General features: G+C 61.0%; 1 long non-coding RNA gene across 1 annotated transcript; it reads left to right on the top strand.

Annotated features, from left to right (window-relative positions):
- The first annotated feature begins 713 nt into the window (after positions 1 to 713).
- On the top strand, positions 714 to 2,504 carry LOC149523280 (uncharacterized). The gene is made up of 3 exons (XR_016347187.1): positions 714 to 1,026; positions 1,435 to 1,466; positions 2,421 to 2,504. It is a non-coding gene; the product is annotated as an uncharacterized LOC149523280 (long non-coding RNA).
- Positions 2,505 to 8,746: the final 6,242 nt, after the last annotated feature.

The raw sequence follows: 8,746 nt of genomic DNA, 5'->3' as shown, positions 1-8,746 counted from the left end.
AGCCAGGGACAGAACCCAGGTATCCTGGCAGCCACCCCCCACTCTAACCACTAGGTCTCACTCCCCTCCCAGAGCTGGGGATGAAACCTGGTTCCCAGCCCTCCTGCGCTAACTGCTAGGCCCCATGGCCCTCTCTGCAGTGGGAGGCTAACCCCCCATCCCATTGCGTGTGCTGGTGTTGCCCTCTAGTGGTGAGCCCAGCTGGCTCAGGCCAAGCCTCTGAGGGTATGTCTACACTACCCTCCTAGTTCGATTTGAATTTCCCGGGCTTCATTTGCATAAGCGGGGAGCCGCCATTTTTAAAACCCCGCTGGTTCGAACCCTGTGCAGCGCGGCTACACGGGGCACGAACTAGGTACTTCGAACTAGGCTTCCTAGTTCAAACTACCGTTACTCCTCATCCCTCTGCAGCCACGGTGCAAAGCCCGGAGCCCAGGGATAATGGGGACAGACAGAAGGGCGGGGGCTCAGGGTGCATATCGGAGCCCTCTGGGCGCTGGCCAGCCCCTGCCTAGATGGAGGTTGTCTGGCAGCGGGTGCCAGCACAGCCGCAGCGTGGTAGGGGCAGGAGGGGCCTGCGCGGTTCCTAGTGACGTTCTCCCTCTTTCTTCCAGTTGTGTCGTCCTGGCGAAGACCCAGGTAGGTGGGCCCCGGGGAGGAGTCCCCCTGGCACGGTGCCCCTGGGCTTCCCTTGCAGCAGGGATCAGGGCGGGGGGATTTTGGGGGCACAACCGAACTGCGCGGGAGGGTTCCGATGTCCCTGACAGCTGGGTCCCCTCTGCAGCCTGCTCCCCCGTCCCACGGCCCTCTGATCCCCTGGCCGAGCTTGGGTGCGGGCTGGGCCATGCTGCGGGGGTGCAGTGGGTGGCAGGGCCGGGGGGTCGGGGGTGGCATGCGCTGAGCCGGCTGTGTTTGTCCTGCACAGGCAGCCGGGCACGGGAGGCCCTGGCCATGACGCTGCGGCTGGTGTTGGCGATCGTCACGGGGGCCCTGGCAGTGGCGGACACACCGAGGGGCAGCTGCACTGTGAGGGCCTGCCAGGCTCCCCCATGCCGCTGGGGGGGGGGGGGGCAACACGAGCTGGGTCCTTTTCATCTGGCAGCTCTCACTGTCCCCGCCTGATGGAGACGGGGCCCCCTCCCTCACTGTGACCGTCCACCCCCACCCCGTCTGGGGGTCCCTGCAGTGCACCTCCATAGGCTGACGGGGGCACCGTGTCCATGTGCAGCGCTGGGCCTGCCGCTGCAAGGGCCGGGGAGCGCTGGTGGGGGAAGGACCCCCCAGTGGAGCTATAGGTGGGGGAGTCTGGGGGCTCCCCGGACTGGGGCTCCCCAGGGATGGAGAGGTTAGGGGTGTCTGGCTGGAGGGGGAAGAGGGTGGGAAACTGTGGGACCTGCCCATGTGATTCAATCTAACCCCCCATCTCTCTCTCAGATGCTGACATTGGCCAGTTCTGCACCTCCAAGGTAGGTGCTGCACCCCGGCCCTGGCTGCAGTGGGGGGTTCAGGCCTGGATGACCAGGGGGAGGGGGAGCAGTGAGGCAGGGGCCCTGGGTTTCCCCTGCTAAAGCCAGAATTGACCCTGTCCCGGCACCCAGGGTGAGGCTGAGCACCGGGTGGACCCTGCTGCCATGGGGCTAAGCATCTGGGGGCCTTGCCTCCATGGGGCTGAGCACCTGGGGGACCCTGCTGCCATGGGGCTAAGCACCTGGGGGCCTTGCCTCCATGGGGCTGAGCACCTAGGGGACATGCTGCCGTGGGGCTGAGCACCTGGGGGCCTTGCCTCCATGGGGCTGAGCACCTGGGGGACATGCTGCCGTGGGGCTGAGCACCTGGGGGACCCTGCTGCCATGGGGCTGAGCACCTGGGGGACATGCTGCCGTGGGGCTGAGCACCTGGGGGCCTTGCCTCCATGGGGCTGAGCACCTAGGGGACATGCTGCCGTGGGGCTGAGCACCTGGGGGCCTTGCCTCCATGGGGCTGAGCACCTGGGGGACATGCTGCCGTGGGGCTGAGCACCTGGGGGACCCTGCTGCCGTGGGGCTGAGCACCTAGGGGACATGCTGCCGTGGGGCTGAGCACCTGGGGGACATGCTGCCGTGGGGCTGAGCACCTGGGGGACCCTGCTTCCGTGGGGCTGAGCACCTAGGGGACATGCTGCCGTGGGGCTGAGCACCTGGGGGACCCTGCTGCCATGGGGCTGAGCACCTGGGGGACCCTGCTGCCATGGGGCTGAGCACCTGGGGGACCCTGCTGCCGTGGGGCTGAGTATGTGGGGCAGCCCACCTGCAGGGACTCTGCGATGGGAGTTGCTAACCCCGGTTGGGGGGCTGGGGGGGGGTGCAGCAGCTCCCAGGCAGAGGGATGGGCCTGGCCATGGGCAGTGCAGCCTGAACTGACCCCTCCTGCCTCTCTTCCAGACACTGCCCCCCGTGCACTATGACATGGTGACCTACGAGCACTGAGGTGATCCTGTGCTGCTGCCTCCTGCCCCAGGAGCCTGGTGAGGGGGGCTCAGTGCTGGGGGTGAGGGGGGGCACCCGCCCAGCAGGGGCCAGCAGGGGGCGCTGGGGGGGTAATGGGGGGAGGGGCTTGCACAGTTGCACACACCCAGGATGGCTGTGGGGCACATCGGGGGCTCTGGGGATAATGGGGCAGGTGCTGGGGCAGTGGGATCAGAGGTGGCAGGACAGGGGGCTGGGTGCCCCTAGCGGGGATAAGGGGGGAGTAGGGCTGGGGGTTGCACTGTGCATAGCTGAGCCCCCTCCCATTTTCTCTCCCCAGGACGTGGAGGGGACGTCCCTCGCCCGGCTGGCTGAGGGGCACCAGTACTCCTGGGCGCAGGGAGGGCGCTGGCTGGGTGCTGGGGCTGCGCTGGAGCCTGGGAGTGGGCTAGAGCCACCAGAGCCTCTCTGCCCCCCGCCCCCGATCTCCAGTGAGGCTTGTTCCCGGCATGACCCCCATGCCTGCAGCTGGGCCCTGGACACTGCTCGGCCCACACGGGAGAGGAGGAGGCACCTGCTCTGCCCTTGGATCTGTGGGCACAGGCAGGCTGTGAACCAGTGGTGCCAGCAACCTCCCCCAAGCACGCCCTGGTACCAGCCCCTCAGCAGCCTGCGAGCCGGGGCCCTGCCCAGCCCCACAACGATGGCCAGGGCCGCTGGGGTTAATGCAACGAGACGCGCCCAGCTGCAATGGCCGAACCCCCCGGGCTCCGGCAGCCGTGTCCCTGCGTCCCTCTGTCCGTCTGTCGGGCGCTGGGGCTGGGCTCGCCAGGCAGGTGGCAGCTGGTTTCTCTCCATAACTCTGCAATCGAGAAAGATGGCAGAGCTAAGCCCGGGGTGCAGCCGGGGGATCCCAGGCTCAGTTCCAGCAGCCTTGGTCACAGCAGCCAGGAGGTGGCATGAGGAGCATGGGCTCAGCTCCAGCGAGACAGGTGGGCCCCACAGGTGGTCAGATGCAGAGACTGCTCCGAGCCGGCATCCCACCAGCAGGCAGAGAGAAGCTGGCGGGCGAGGCTGGGAGACAGAGAGGAGCCCTCAGCTGAGCAGCAGGCAGGCTGAGAGTACGTGGTGGGTGGCCGGGGAGAGGAGCCAGTGGGCTGACAGGGCTTCAGGGCACAGTGCAAGCAGAGCAGGACGGAGGCCCTTCTGGGCATGGGCTCAGCTCCACAGTGCCATTGTAAACCTGGCTCTGCCCCCCCACTCTCCTTGCTCCCACGAGGGAATACATGTGTGAACCCTCCACCCCCCACTCCAGGACAGGCCTAGCCTCATATCTCCTTGATGCCGGGAGAGTCACCACTGGGGGCTCCTCTTCGGCCAGTTCGACATTACCTAGCCCAGCTGCAAACCCTCGTGCTGGCCACCCGGAGCCCTGTGAGTGTGTGTGAGCTGGGCACGGCATGGCCAGGGAGCCTCACGCCTGGTGCAGGGCGAGTTGCCAGAGCGTTGCCTGCTCCGGGCTTTGGCACAGGCTCGGGGGGTGAGAGCCAACACGTCTGCACAGCCCCACGCCCTGGCAGCGACACGCCTCAGCTCGGGGGCAACGCTCATCTTAGGCCTTGTCCACAGTGGGGAGCTCTCGGTTCTCGTCACCTAGCTCAGCTGCTCCCTGGGCTGGGGCAAGACAATATCAGCTTGAGGTCTTGGTAGCTGAACCCAGAGTCCCCCCCCCCCCCCGCCAGCTCTCGGTTCCAGCGGCGGCTCCCTTGGAACAGACCAGTGGATGATGAAGCGCGTTTACCAACGAAAGCTGCTCCGCAGCCGGCGATCACACAGGCGCCAAACGCCTCCATGGTCCACTGAGATCCCCAAGGGTGGGCATAGGCCCACAGCCCCCAGAGAGGTTATTCCCTGTCTGTAAAATAAGACTAATGATACTAACCTTCACTTTTTAGACCTACACACAGCAACTAGGGATTTTTATTAACTACTCAAATATCGGTGAGCCTGGCTCGCTAGATGAACCATCCGGTTCCTCTTGGAATCATGTTAAATGCTTGATCCCCATGACCAAAGTCTCAGATACTGGGAGAAGTGACACGGGGGAATAAAAGCTGCTGTCTGAGGTAAACTACCTGGCAGGAATCCCCTGGAATGGGAGCCATCGCTACCAGGAGCCCAGGAATAACAAGACTCCAAAAGTCCAGCTGCCAGGCAGTTTGACCATCTCCTTCAGGCCAGTGGCCCAGAATTCCAGGACATCTTTGGGCCTGGGTTTAAAAAGAGGCAGTACCGTGTGCTCAGCCCCTTTTTATCCATCCCCTTTCCCTCCATTGGCACGCAACCCTCAAATGGCCAAAGGTTTCCCTTTCCCTCCCTCCTTGGTTAAACAAGCTGGTTAAACAGCTCGAGGTGATGGAGTGATAAGCACCCACTGACAGAGTCGCTCGGGTTGCAGGGCCAGCGTAAGTCCGCTTTTAAAACTGCCGGCCATAGCTGCAGCTACGGGAGGGGACTCTAGCAAGGGCCTGGAACAAGGAACAGGGCTCCACTCCTGCATGGGATTCGGGCTTCCCCCAGGCAGATGCTCTGTTGCTGCTTTCCTGTCTCTCCCTTCTCCAGGTGGAAGGGGACGGTTAGCCAGTGTTCCCTGCAAGCTGAGCTCTTGGGCGGCCAGCCAGGAGACATTCAAATGCTGCCCAGTTTGCTAGCCGGTAGCATGTGTTTCTAGTGGTGGTGCATGTGGTGTACTGGGTGTAGACATAGATCTTGTTGTTATAGTAACTGCGTTAGGTCACTGGGGGTCAGCCCAGCTGGTTTGGGTTTTTTCTAGCTAGCTCCGTGCTATGCAATAAAATGGACACTTGCAACTACTCAAGCTCTCTGTATTTCCACTGATTTCTTCCCATGCTGTGAAACTCCACGTGACGTAACAGTGCACATCCGTGCATGCCTTGGTGCACATAACAAAATGTATTCCGCACAGGAGTGGGGGAAAAAGTAGAGGCATTATTGCTGCTAGCTCCTTACTGAAACTCAGTGAAAGGCAGGGGAAATGAGAGATCAAAATCCTGAGACTGACAGTCCCCAGGAACAACGGGGAGAGGCTAAAGTCCCAGTTCAGCCTGACTGGCAGAGCAGGGAGCCAGGAGGGAGCCAGGGTCGGCAGAGTGGGACTGAGCTAAGGAGAGAGCAGGGGCCCGCACTGAGCTGGGGAGCAGGGCTGGCCTCGGGGAGGGAGAAGGGGAGGCCGGGGTCAGGATCGGGGGCAGTGCGACTGGCCTCAGGGAGGAAGGGGGTCAGAGGCAGCATGACTGGCCTCGGGGAGGGAGAAGGGGAGGCCGGGGTCAGGATCGGGGGCAGTGCGACTGGCCTCAGGGAGGAAGGGGGGGTCAGGGGCAGCATGACTGGCCTCGGGGAGGGAGAAGGGGGGGCCAGGGTCAGGATCTGGCCCTTCCCCCCCAGAGCTGCTTCCCATCCCCTCTTCCTTCCAGCCAGTTCCTGCCCCCCCCCAGCCAGTCCCTCTTCCTCCCTCCCCCCTGCCCAGGATCAAGTGTGTCCGTTTTTTGGGGGGAGGGTCTACCTCGCAACCCTACGAGTCAGACCCAGCGCAGGCACCAAGTGATGGGGGCTGCCAGAACTTTGGGAACCTGAGTCTGCGGGGTGGGGGTTTGTGGCAGGTCAGGAGATGAAAGGGGAAGGCTCTAAGGGACAGGGTGTAGGAGACAGACAAATGCCAGGGGGCCAAGTGGAGACAATGAGGAAAAGGACAGGAGGGGAGGTGTCAGTGGGGGGGGGGGGGACGGACAGGATGATGCTAGGAGAGGAGAGGGGAAGGGCTTTGGGGGCTAGAGGGGAGAAGGGGAGGTGCTGGGAGAAGGCTTGAAAGAAGGGGTGGGCATGAGGAAGGCGGAGATGGAGCAAGGCACGTGTAAAGGCACAGGGGCATGAGGGGAACGGGGGCAGAGGGTGGTGAGGGAGTGGGCAAAGTGGGTAGGGGCAGTGAGGGAAGGGGGAGGCACCAAGAGGGTGCAAGGGTAAGGGAAGGTGCAGGTGCCAGGGAGTCCGGGGGTGAAGCAGAAGGGCAGACACCTGCAGGGGAGGGACCAGCAGCAGAGGAGAGAGGCAGGACAGGTGTGTAGAGGGAGGTGTTAGAAGAGGGGATGAGGAGGGGTAGCTCACATGGTCAGAGTGGGGCTACTGGAGGAGTGGGCACAGGGGGAGAGAGAAAGGCTGCTGGAGGGGGCAGGTCTCGGGAAGGCTGAGGGCAGTGAGAAGGGCAGGAGTCAGGACAGCAGAGGTGGGTGAGGGGTTGGGGGGGCAGTAGGCACCAGGGGAGCTGATGGAGGAAGGGAAGGAGACAGGGCAGCAGAGGGGAAAGGTAAGTGGTTCATAAGATATTTATGAATAACTTGGGTGCCACCATGGCACATCCAAACAAGCCACACTCAGTACTGGTGCACAACACAAAATGTATTGTGCTCATGGGAGGAAACTCTTAGAGGGAACACTTCCCCCAGCCTCCCCACCCCCCAAGTTAATGTCACACACATTGGGTTAATGCAATTGCAGGATCGTTGCATGAGGGGGGTTTGGTGAGGGCCAAACTAATCCCTATTGGTAAGTGGATGGTGGGAAAAGTCCTTGGGGGAGGTCACATGACACCTTTTATTTCTGGTCATGTGTCCATATTGCCCTGAAAGTGTTACCTCCAGAGGCGTGGCTAATGGGGGTCAAAGAGTACATTTAAAAACATTCTTTGGGTGCACACCCTAATGAAATGTGCTGCGCACGCCAATGGGCAGAGAGCAGATCCAGTCCTGGGAGCAGGGCTGCAGCCACAGAGTTATAGACGCCGCCCAGAGAGCAGATCCGCATGCTGGGAGCAGGCCTGCAGCTGTAACCCACCCACCTGATGTGGGTCACTATCCTATGGAGTGGCACTGAGACCACGCCCAGCAAGCAATTATTACAAGGGAGCTCTTCAGCCTATGCTGAGAGGCAACTGACTTATAACTCAAGCTGTAACAGCTCCTCCCCTAAGCTTCAAAAGTCCCAGGTTCTAATCCCACTGTTGGCAGTTGCACAGCCATGGAAGCAGAGGGGCCAGGGAACCCTCTGTACAGGACTCCCCCCTCCCCCCCCACACACACACCCTTGCTTCCTGGAATCAGCCACCTAGGTGAATAAAGCTGGAAACCCCCATGCCTATAGCTGTGCACCTTTGCTTTCAATAGCTACAGCCATTCTAAAGTGCCCAGATCTCACAACAGAAAGGAGACGTCCCAATGAGCTGCTAAGCTGTGCTGCCTGCCACGGACAAGTAGCTCCAAGAGGAGCAAGTGCTGTTGACTCTGGAGCCTAATGATGGTGGTGTCTTCCAGCCATTTTCAGATTAGTACAGCTGTGAACCAGGTGCCAGCTGGCCATAGGGTCCCATAGACCTGGCTTGTGCAGCCTAACCTGATAACCAAGCAGTCCATCCATTACTAGCCAGCCGATTACCTTGGGCATGGGAGACCATTGCACTCGTAATTCCTGGGGCCTTCACGCACTGACAGGGCTTGACTTGATCGGCCAGCTAGGGAGAAAGAAATAAACAGAAGGCAGAGGAGTCACCAAGAGATCAGAAGACCAGCACGGTGCCTTATAGGCCGTTCAGCTGTGAAGAGTCACCAAGACAGGGCAGGTGATGCTAACCTGAGTTAGTCCATTAGCTGCGGCTAGGCTGGGCCACAAGAGGAGAGACAGGCAGTAAATCTGCAGCTGTCAGACCATAAGGAGGACACGGAGGTTTTGAAACCAGCTCAGAGAACAGGGCTGGGTAAAATGCAACCTACCAAACACTGTGATCTGGCCGCTTTCTGTTTAGATCCTGCTGCCCATGCCGCCGAATTCTAAGTGGGGACTCAGGCAGCAGGATCCAATTTTAAATGATTCACGGCTCATGGTTACAGCAGGGGCAGGAGCCACGAGCCCTTTAAAAAGCTGTAGCCACGCTGGACAGCTGCCAGTAGTGGCAAAGCTGTGAGCTCTTTTCTGTGCTTTTAATTGAAAGCCTCAGCCACGGAGAACTCTGAGGGTGGGCTAGTCCACAACACCGCCCCTTCTGCCTCAGGCTCCGCCCCTTCTGTGGGTGGAGCCGGCCTATGACCCCATACCAAAATCCATTAAGTGGCCCCCTTCTGAAAATTATCGCCCAGCCCTGTCACAGAATCATAGAAAAGTCTGAGTGGAAGGGACCATGATAGGTCCAGTGATTCGCAAACTTTTTTTATAATGTACCCCCTTTAAAAAAAAAT

This window comes from Pelodiscus sinensis, chromosome 18, assembly GCF_052426305.1.
Source record: "Pelodiscus sinensis isolate ZL-2025 chromosome 18, ASM5242630v1, whole genome shotgun sequence".
Lineage (NCBI taxonomy): Eukaryota > Metazoa > Chordata > Testudines > Trionychidae > Pelodiscus > Pelodiscus sinensis.
This window is presented reverse-complemented; position numbering and strand designations above follow the sequence as displayed.